This window comes from Sinocyclocheilus grahami, unplaced genomic scaffold, assembly GCF_001515645.1.
Source record: "Sinocyclocheilus grahami isolate Dianchi unplaced genomic scaffold, SAMN03320097.WGS_v1.1 scaffold85.1, whole genome shotgun sequence".
NCBI lineage: Eukaryota > Metazoa > Chordata > Actinopteri > Cypriniformes > Cyprinidae > Sinocyclocheilus > Sinocyclocheilus grahami.
In genome coordinates this window covers 574,756-584,831 of record NW_015505264.1, presented here as the reverse complement: position 1 = coordinate 584,831, position 10,076 = coordinate 574,756, and positions in this window count along the sequence as shown.

Sequence of the window (10,076 nt, the reverse complement as noted above, 5' to 3'; positions counted from 1 at the left end):
TTGCCACTTTGTTTGATATTTTGAATGCAATGTAACTTCATTCAGACATTTTAAGTGTGACTTAAAGAGTTCACCTAAAAATAATAATTCTGTCGTTCCAAATCTGTATGATATTCTTTCTTTTAAGGAACATTAAAGAAGTTATTTTGAAGAATGTCTAAGTATTCTTCTTTTTTTTTTCTGTGGGGTTCAATGTTGTAGACTGGAGTAATGGCTGCTGAAAATTCAGCTTTGCCATCACAGGAATAAATTACGTTTTAAAATAAATTAAAATAGAAAAAAAAAAGTTATTTTAAACTGCAATATTGCACCCCATTGGCCTTAATTTTATGGACAAATCTTCATCTTTTGTGTTCCTCAAGAAGAAAGAATTTGGTGTGACATTAGGGTGAGTACACACTGACAGAATTAAAATTTTTAGGTGAAGTGGAATTCCTTTTGGAGCCACAGAAAAGACTACAACATTGTCAACAAGGTCCTAAAACATTCACCCTATTAAAAATTAATGCTTGCAGATATGAAGTTAAGTGCAAAAACAGACCATCTGAGATGCCACAACAGAATAATTGTTCGGCCGGCCAATTGAGTGCTATACAATATGTAATATATGGGAATTTTGTACAGCCTCCAGCCACCAAGATGTTTTCAATTTAGCATGGCTCTACGATCATGATATCACTTTCTCCGAGCTGTTCCAGATCAGGATGGCCACAGCCATCCGAGGTGATCACCTCGTCCAACTCAAAGACTTTCTTGAGGAAGAGTAATTCCACAGTTGCTGAGGTACTGAAAAAGCAATCTGCAAATATACCCCAGGGTCATGTCTTTGGTCGGATGATTTGTGTGAAATGTCATATATTAAATATAAGTTCGACGTTGAGCCACACACTGTAAAAAGTGCTGTTTCCCCCCAGCCGCGTTTTAGGTCAAAGCAAATGGTCACAAAGGAGACAGAACTCTTCCACCGTCACACACACGCACTCCATCTTTCCAATCTTAGAACGGGCGGAGGCCAAAAATGACACGCAGCTGCGTCTCATTTGCAAATGCGAGCAAAACTTTTTCTTTCATTTGCCTTTTTTCCCCCCAGAATTCACAATTCACTCCAATTGACGTTCTTCTTTTTCCTGCACCTCTGTCTTATCTGGTGTGGGTTTCATCTGCCATGCAATAAGAAAAGGACTAAGCTTGTAACTAATTCATAAAGTCCAGCCATCTCTCGAGAACGAGAACGCTGTCTCTGGGGATGTCAGAAAGTCGGTCAAGCCAGCAATCCTGCTGTCCATTCGACTCCATGAGATATGACAGAAGAGCTACAAAGCATGTCGTTCTCAAGAAGGACAATTGATGTTTTCCTTTTTTCCTCCCCTTGCTTTTTTCTGTCTTTGTGTTGTTTGTTTTCGAGGAACGCTTTTTTCTTTTCTTTCTTTTTCTGGAAAGTTTACTCTCGAGGCAATCGTGAAAAAGCATTTTGGATGGTTCTCAGCTCTTGTTGTTCAGAAAACAATGTGGAAATCTATTTACCTCATATTACCGTACTTATTCTATTTGAACCAGGGTATTTTGGTTTTGTTTGTACATACATAAATATAAATAAGTTAACGGATTTGCCCTTAGAGTCTGGTGTAGGCCTTGCTAATATCAATTAATTGACTTGATGCATTTGTCTAAAACAAACAGAAGTCTTTTTACCCATGCAAATCGCTCTGCAATTCCATTTTCTGTTGGTCTCGTACAGCAGGTTTAGTGATTTATCAATTTAACCTTGAAGATGTTCTTGCACAGGTGTCTAAAGCATTGAAATTAAGCTTTGAACACATGCAAAGTATATAGGAGAGGTCAGGATTGTTTGTTTTAAAATCTACAACTTATTCCTAAACTGTGTAAATTGTCAATTACAAAGTGCTTTTGTTACAGACTGTTTTACCACCGGGGCTGTTTTCCATGATTCTTTAATGAATAGAAAATTTAAAAGAACAATTTATTTAAAATAGGAATCTTTTGTAACATTATAACTGTCTTTACTGTCACTTTTGATCAATTTAATGCGTCTTTGCTGAATACAAGTATTAATTTCTTTTAAAAACAATTAAACAAATAAATAAATAAATCCTTCCGACCTCAAACTTTGGTTTATGGTAATGTATGTATAACATGTCAGACAGTGTGTGTGTGTCACTTTCACAATTGTTCGCTTATACATAAATTAAAAAATAAATTTTTGTCAGTCCAGTATAAATAAATGGGAAAAGTAGTTTTACAATATTCCCATCTGCTCAACCATGATATTTCTCTTTTTTTAGTATTTAGGTGATAGTTTTAAGCCAAAATTTAGTCAACAACAAAACAACAGAAAACACTGATTACAATTATTCCAGTTCATTTAAAATCCATTCAGTTGAGTTCAAATTAAAAACCTAAAGTGAAACATGTTTTTTTTTTTTCCCTCAGAATAGTTTTTTGAGCTCCAAATCCTTTATATTTATACACAAGACTTCTATTGTCACCTATAATTTCATTGAAGATTTCATCCGTGTACCACCCTGGTTCATCCGTGAAGTGGTTAAAACAAGGGTCTTAAACTTCACCCATATTACAACCATCCCTGGTCTCCCCTATATATGTGCACCCACACATGCTGTAAAACTTCAATTTGAGGGTGAGTAAAACACAGGCTAATTTTCATTTTTGGGTGAACTAACCCTTTAAGGCACTACACATTCAACAGCTCTGTGACCCTGCGATGGAGCGAGAGAAAGAGAGGCACACTCAGTCGTGCCTCCTGTGAAGTGTTGTCTCTCTTTATAGCGGTTCTGAGCACATTGATTTTACTATAGTTTGGCATTACCTGCGGTAACTAATGCGCGGGGGTCTACCCTTCGGGAGCAGCTGGACTCTGCTCATTAATTCGGAGCCCCTGTTTGAGTACGCCACGGCATATGCTGTCTTTTGTCTATTATCCTTCTCGTCTGTTATTCCCAAATATTGACATCGGCCGTTTTTATTAGCGCTAACCGCTCGCTAGCCTCCCAGCCTCATGCACGGCTCTATTTCCTGCTATTGATTGGCTTCTTCAAGCCAGCAGGTAGCTGTCCTCTCAGGCTGTCCTGAGGAATCACTTCCAATGACTTTATACGCACAATTTACACGGTGCGCTTTAAAGAGAATATTATCCTCAATCCAAATCGTTGCCCCCTCCTTCCCCCGACCAGGTCAATATCCCACAATGCAGTGTTTTGTGCCCTGTCATGTGCTTGTTATTAAAAGCAACAGAAATCGACATTTCAGCAATATGTCTCTCATAAAATGATGGTGGCGCAGACAGGCTGTACCCCTTACATGTTATTATAACAGAGCACTATTGTGGTCTGTTTACATAAGACGTGTATGAGTGCAAAAGGATCTTTCGTGATGTACTAAATATAATCCGAACAAGATTTCCGAAGTAATCCGTAAGCAAAAAACGTTCTGCGCCGTGGAATGTTTTCGATTACGCTCAATCAGGCGACAGACAACAAAGAAACTTTCATTTTAAGAATATGAAGTGAAAATAAAAGGCAGAAAACATTTCGGCTGGCACAGTATAACATTTAACATTCCAAATATGGCATTTTGTGTCTTCCCCCCCCCTTTCTTTGGGGTTTAAAATGGTTCACATTAAAACCTTCAAAGAATTTTTTTTCGACAAAGGTCAAAAGTATAACGTAATTATACTGCATAACGGAGCTATAGGAAACATTTGCTTCAAAACACACTGCCTTCAGCAGCAGCAAAACTGTGCTTGTTTTTGGGTCAAAGCTATTTTTATGGAAAAAATAAATGTATATCTTGTTAAACGGACGTCAAATAGGCAGCAGAGAGTTTGTTTAATTTATTCAGCTTTCATTAACCCTGTAATTTGGGTTTGTTTGAGCTGCCTCCCGAGGAGAGTTTTGCTTACAAGTGAGTCAGTGAGTGCAAAACACACAAGCCCACCTGTGAGAGGCAGCCTACGCCTTACACCACGACTAAAAGCTGTAGTTCAACTAGCTTAAATACATCTCAGTTGATGGTGACTTTAAAATCAACCCATGTGACATGAGCGAAATAAGCGGAAACCGCAAACAAATAGCAGAGGACGATTTGTAATTCACGAATGCCAGTGATAACTGTCGTATGCTCGGCTGGACTACCTTTTTGCTAAAAAATATTTGCTCTAGTGCTCATAAACAACTTTCTCATTTCTTGCTGTCTCCTGAGCCGAAATGTAGACTGTCACAAAAGGTGCATTCATGGAGAAAAAAAAAAAAAAAAAGGGAGAAGAATCCCCTCACCCGGATCCTCGGTGGCAGGAGATGAGCTGCTCGCTTCCAGAATTAAATTATTTTTAAATGCAGCTTATACATTTTACATGACCTGTGCTTCCTCTCTCTCCTTCTGTCTCTCTCTCTCTCCTCTTTTTTTTCTCTTTTGAAGAGCACAAATGGGGGAGTCAGGATGTGAACCCTAGGAATCACAGACTTGCTAAAAGTTACCCGCTCCGGCCTTCTCATACGCCGCTCCTGTCCGAACCCACCTGAAAGCCCCTGACCTGCTGATTTACCCCTAGTAAAACCTGGCGGACTGACCCGCCTCCCCCCGTCTTGAAAGGACTCGACGTTGCCCTGCAGAAAAGACAGGACTGCCAGTCAACGCTGCAGACACACAAAGGCAGGTGTGGTAGGCGAACGGCTCGTGTGTTTGTGTTCGAATACTGCAGTTTGCTTTCTGTGCTGTTTCTGTTTGTCTGGGTTTCTCAGTCCCTGTATGTGAGTGTGTGTGTATGTGAGTGTGTCTGTCTCTCTCTCTACAGTCTCCCACCGAGTGTGTGTGTGTGTGTGTGTGTGTGTGTCTGGGGTTTGATGCCAGCAGGATAAAAAGGAGGCTTTGCAGACTAAGGTTTGATGTACTGTTTGTCTTGGTTTGCCTCTCGCTGAGTGTTGTGGGGTGGTTCTTTTGGATTTATCTGCCTTTCCTCTGTTCCCTCCTGTCGAGGAAAGGCAGAGCAGATGGAATACGGTCCCGGGACATTTAATCTTTAGGGAATTTCATGGTAGTTAGCGCTTGTCATCGATGGAGTCAGATGTAAAATACTGGTGTAGTTCTCTGAGTGTTTCGGACTTATCCGAGGCCAGATTTCCGAACGGCGTAACACGTTATCTCCCCATTCAGAAGATGAAACAGCTTTGGCTCTTTTGGGAGACTTGAAGCTGAAGATTTGAAGGCTTTTGTGCCTTGTATCTGTTATGTTTATTCGGACCATATGTGTTAGCGTGTGTGGGTGAGTGTTGTTTACATGTGCGTTCGGTGTATACGTGTGGACGTACGGATGTGCGCGGTGGAATTTCTGTAGAAATTTCCCCAGGTCTCTTTTTGTCGTGTTTTTTATTGCCATTGAATGTCAGGGAAGTAATCAAACCCATCAGGTCAGTCGGGTCTCAGTCCACTGACAGGCATACAGTCAGGGGCATTCATTTCCAGAGCGCAGCTGCTTCCACACTCTGACACGACTGTGTTAGTCCAAATCCTTGCGTTTTTAAAGCCTTGTCCAAACATATTTTAATGTGGTTCATATATTTTTAGGCTAGGTCAGACTGTGTGACATCATAAAGTTTATGATCTGACAGATGGCATTTTTCTTATTTAAAAATAATTTATTTGGCTAAATGCATCTTACAGGACTTGTATTAAATAAATGGATCGATGGTAAACGTAGATGCACAAAAATAAAATGCACAAAAAACATTTGAATAATTTGCCCCTGCCTTTTTGAATCTGTACGAAATGCAGGTTAATACAGAAAATCATTTGTTAAATAGAATAATCCCCCCTCCTTCCAGAGATGACTCTTAGGCCTTCATAAGTGAGCTTTAATATTTTGACAAGCTGTTCAATCAGATGTTTTAAGAACATTAAATGTGGCAGGCTGTCTGTTCCCCTGGTTTCTGTGAAATGGTGTGTTTTCTGTCTTTCGTGACCCATTTTCCTTTGTTCTGTGTATAAACGTAACCAAGACACACGTAACCCCTCCTGAATGATGTCGAGAAGGATTAGACCAGGACTGGGCCCTGACAGACATGCTCATGGAACAGTAAAAGTCGCCTATTCGACAAAACGCCTTCCCTTTCTACTCCTGCATTCTCAAATAGTTTGACATACAGTTAATTATTTTGATGACCAATTACAGTATACATACTATACTGCTTTATTAAATGCGAACTATAAGTGAACCTACTTCATAAATCAGTGTTTATTCAGTGCATGAATAATATTTTCTAGGTGTGAAGTTTTTATATATTTTATTGATTTATTTTTTGTGGTACGTGTGTTTTGAGTTTTTTTTCTGTGTATTGTGAAGGGCGTATGACTATAGATCAATTTACATACTGTACCTCATATTCAAAGACATTTTAATAGCTTGACAGCTTAATATGTTGTGATTTTTCTAGTCTTATGAAAAGAGTGATAATAATAATAATAATAAATTACTATAATAATAATTAATAAATTACTATAAATGCAATCATTTAATAATTACATGGAGAAATGCAGTAATTTTTCATATGCTACGATTTTGTAATTGTTCAGGTACACTCCTGTCAATCATTTAGATTTCTTTCATTGTATTTTTCTACCGCAACACTAATATATTAGATTATATATTATATATTATTATTATTATATATTAGATTACAGTCTGAGAAACCTATTAAATGAAATTGTTAATTTTGTGAGTAATTATTAATGTTTTAACATGTACACTCTGTGACCCCATACATAGCAACAGTAACAGTCAAACTCAGCTGAACATGCATATCGGATTTATTTGCATTTTCTGTGTGCATGCATTGTATGCGTGTATGCATTTAAGTGTATATGTGCAAATGATGCACCCCAATTCCCACAGACAATAGGCTCCCTTCCTACCTCTCTGCATCCTCTCATCTCTCTCTCTCTCTCTCTCTCAGAGACACAATCTGCACCACAAGCTCTGTTCTGAGCCCGAGCAGGTTGCTGTCAGTTTAAAAATGACTGTAATAAAAGTGACCATGAAGATGGATTTTGTGATTTTGCGTTTCTAATCAGTCATCTGTGAAGAAGACTTTTGCTTTGATTCAGCAGTGCCCTGACAGGTCAGATTGATAGTGCACAGGGGATAAAAAAAGAAGAAGGAGGAGAAGAAGGAGAAGAAGAGGGTTATTAACTGTCTTCCCATTAAAGTTGGGGATCTGGGTCTGTGGCCAGTGAGACAGTTGTGATTTAAGCGGAAACCTCTCTCAGGTGAGAGGAGAGGGAGTCTCATTGTCCAGTCTCACTCCTCACGCTTCTGCACCAACAGATTAGACTCAAATTATCTCCCCTGCAGCCCTGGCGGCGAGAGAGAGAAGCCCCTCGCAGTGCACGAATGACTGCTTGCATGTATATGGAGTATGAATGTAATCTTATGGCCGATGAGCAGGACGATCCAAAACAGACACTTGCTATTTAAATGCCTTTACTGTTATGTAGTATACCTTAATATATATATATATATATATATGACACACACACATATATATATATATATATATATATATTATTTTTTTTTTTAAAGAATAGAATATCTGTTATTTTATACAACAATATATTTTATTGTTTTATTTCTAACTCTCATTCACTCTACAGGCTAGGTGCAACTTTGCTAATAAATGCGTTGCTTGAAAATTATTCTAAAAACATGCACATGAAAGACAGCGCTGGCAGGAGAGACATATCGCAAATGAATTCAAATCGCACAATGTGTTTTGTGCATCTGACATATCATAGGAAGAAATCAAAGCACAGAAATTGCTCGCTTTAGAAACCCCAGCAAAGGGCTGTCAGCACCTCCTCAACATCAGCGCTTTCAAACAAAGCTCACGGACGGGCGCTTACCTTATGCATGACAATCCATCGACTCCCTTTAACCAATCCACAATCACCTTCATACACCTCCAGCGCGAAGAGGAAACGCACAGATTTTATTAACCCCCCCCCACACACCTTTTTCCATGTGTCCTTAGTGCTGCCACTGGTGAAATATCAGAGCAAACAGACTCCAGCCTTTTTCTGAGACACCAAGGAGTCGTTCTCAGCTGTCTGGCCCACGGGTGCATTTTAAATGTGAAAAAGCCTGAGATTCTCGTCCATGGGGTTCTGAGTCGCCAGCTGACTGTTCACAAACCAGCACCGCTACACACGATCATGCCATAACCACCAAACATAGCAGAGATTTTCCAGGAGATACATAAACACATGAATGGTTTGGTTAATTGATGTTTTAGGTGAGTTTTTCCCCTAGTAGGACAAGCTTCGGGCCTGTTAAATATTATATAATAGACTATGATCTATAAATGAATCCGTAAGCCTTACTGATTATTATGATCAATAAGCAATCTGTCTGGCTAATCAGTTTATCTGACACTTAGACATATGCAGATTGTTTTTAAATGACTATATTTTCACTGACCTCATTTGTTTCATTATGGGATTGAATCACTTTCCTCTTGCTTAATAATTTGCTGTTGATCTTAGGTATATTTATATGGGAATACAAAAAAAATTGCTTCACTATTTAGCCGTTCATGTCTGATGCATCCTGACATTTTGTTTTTTGACTGAGTGCATGTAATTTGAGAGTGTGAAATGGATGTTACACAACAATCAAAAACATTGTCTAATTATTCAATTGAGTCTGTGTTTTGACAGATTAGTTCATTTGTTTGGCTAATTGGAATGTAATTCACTTAAGAATGCTGATTAATTATGTAGATCCACACAAAGCATTTGATACACACTTTTTCTGACCTTTCCCTAGGATGAAAATATCACATACAAATATCAATAATCGTTGTGTGCAGCTTTATGCATTAATTATTTCAATTTATGCTGTGCCTTGTGACTTTTGACATCATAATTTGTATTTTTGTTTAATAAAACAAGGATTGAAAACCATTTACCATCTCATTCATGCATTCCCTAAAATGTACAGTGATTGATATGTGTACTCATTTAATAAATTAGTCATTAATATTTAACAGTGATATTTTATTCACAAATGTAATCCCATGCGTAACGCACACACTATTCTGACATGAAACAATACCGTGTTTCTCTTTTTTCTCATAGGCAAAATTCAAGCCGCTTGACCAAGTTGACTGCGTTATCATCCAGTTTGGCTGATGGGTTTAGAATCTGTCATGTTGCCATGGTTTTGCTCTCTTGCCTTTCCTGTGCTGACCAATGGTAACCAGGTAATCCACTAAATAGAATGCACCACTACGTATGGGGGAAAGGCAGAAGAAAACATCTAGCCATGTTAAAGACTCATTTGAACAGGGAAAGCTGGAAATGCAATTATCTAGCACACAAAAAGACAAATAATTTAATAAAGTTCATAAGAAGAAAAGCACAGTTTCTTTTCTGCTTTAGAGCATTAGCCATAACCCAGTGAAATATAAACTCTCCTGGACAGGGGCGATGGCTCGAACTGATATGTGTTCTGACTGATTCTGGTTTTAGTGTTTAAGTGCAGCCCGCTCAGTAGGTGCTCTGGTGCTGAGGGCTTAAAATCACAGAAGAGGGAGGGTCTCAGTGGCGTTTCAGTTACAAACAGCAGGCTCATTTGTAATTATAATTAATTATCTCATTATTGATTGTGTCATTGATTAGATCATTGGAATGATTTTGCATGCTTACTCATCTTAATCCACAGATTTTAAAAAAATAATAATAGCAATAATTAATTACTTTGAAATAAATTTAAATTATTTTATTGTTTACATTTATTTAATAATGATAATAACATTCATTAATAATTATAATAATATTTATTATTAAAGTTTTAAATTATTTGCATTTAAATCATCAATGACGTTTTCATTTATTATTATTTATTTGTTTTACAGCGAAAATGATACTTGAAAACACAAAACTCATATTCAAATGATATAGCGTAATTAATAAACAAAACAGACGGCTATACATTCAGGGGCTCAGCAGATGGAGAATCTCCTGCTTTAGGATAGATGACCGGAGAT